The sequence below is a fragment of the Penaeus monodon genome, chromosome 17 (assembly GCF_015228065.2).
Source record: "Penaeus monodon isolate SGIC_2016 chromosome 17, NSTDA_Pmon_1, whole genome shotgun sequence".
NCBI lineage: Eukaryota > Metazoa > Arthropoda > Malacostraca > Decapoda > Penaeidae > Penaeus > Penaeus monodon.
In genome coordinates, this window is record NC_051402.1 from 19,461,762 (window position 1) to 19,463,428 (window position 1,667).

Genomic DNA, 1,667 nt, shown 5'->3' on the forward strand with positions numbered 1-1,667 from the left:
ATTATATTATATGTATATTATGTATGGTGTGTCTATCTATATTAATACCACACACAGTCTGTATAAATATGTGTAAATATATATATATATAATATATATATAAATATATATATATATTATAATATATATATATATAGAGAGAGAGAGAGAGAGAGAGACAGAGAGAGAGAGAGAGAGAGAGAGATTGAGATTTACATGTGTGTACACACACACACACACACACACACACACACACACACACACACACACACACACACATATATATATATATATATATATATATATATATATATATATATATATATATATATGTGTGTGTGTGTGTGTGTGTGTGTGTGTGTGTGTGTGTGTGTGTGTGTGTGTGTGTGTGTATGTGTGTGTGTGTGTCTGGAAATAAAACAACGAAGAGATGAATAAGAAAACACGAATATGCCGTGCAATAATACGAAAAAGCATTCGGCATATTCGTGTTTTCTTTCTCTCCTTTCTTGTTCGACATGAATTCCATATGTGTGTGCGCACATAAACATACATCTATTCATCTCATATCTCTAATGATAATGACATTGTGGGTATATAAAATGTAAACCATCATGAACTGAGGAATGACAAATATCGCTCTTCCCCCAATTATGTTTTAATAGTGACTAATGAAGAGGGCGTCCGAGCGATGAAGCTTGCAAACTTCCCTCTATTATAAAAAATTGCGTGTCGGGTATGTCTTGATGGCCATACCCCACCGGAGGTAAGTCCGATGTGCCAGTCAGTACGACAGACACCCTTTTATAATAGTTCACCCTACCGCACAGTTTCTCTATAATGAATATTTTCGGCGTATTCAGAATAATTGTACAACTGTATGTCAATATATTTTAAAGAGGAAGTTTAGTATTTTTTTCTTTTGTTAGTTATATAGAATTACATATTTTAGATATTAACTTGGGAATGTTTATATTCTTTATTGATAGATATTGTCAATAGGATATTACATTTTTCATTAATATATATGAAAATAGAGGCTGAATGTATATAGATGGAAAATTATACTTTGAAAATTATTCATCTTTTTTCAATAGAATGGTATTTTCGTTGCTTGATTATTTGAACTTTTTTTTTTTACAGTTTTACAGTATAGTTTCTTGTATTTTCGTCTCCAACATAAATATCTTTTCGTTTCCCCTAATTATTAGATATGATACATTTGATATTTTTCCTCTCCACCATTAATTTTAATTTATGTTGTAAGCTCATTGCGTATAGAGAACCATACCTAATATACTAAATCATAAAAGGAGAAAACATTTATCTCAATATTTCAAAATAAATCTAGAATGGTCACCATAGAAAACGCGAGGAATTAACTCGGATTTCAGGGCAAACTAAACAATTTTTTTCAGTTTATAACACAATGGGCCACGTTTATAAATATGGAAACATTGGGTCAGGTAAAATCAATCAACCACAGGCTATAGTTACACTGAGGCTCGTTATTGTGAACTAAAAAAAAAGAAAAAAAAATTATATATATATAATATATATATATATATATATATATATATATATATATTATATATATATAATTATATATATATATATATATATATATATATATATATATATAATATTATATATATATATATATATATATATATATATATATATATATA

At 28.0% G+C, this 1,667-nt stretch overlaps 1 non-coding gene across 1 annotated transcript; it reads right to left on the reverse strand.

The window, feature by feature from the left end:
* Nucleotides 1-655: 655 nt before the first annotated feature.
* LOC119583991 lies at nt 656-786 on the reverse strand. The gene has a single exon (XR_005229779.1). It is a non-coding gene; the product is annotated as a U11 spliceosomal RNA (small nuclear RNA).
* Between the last annotated feature and the right edge of the window lie 881 nt (nt 787-1,667).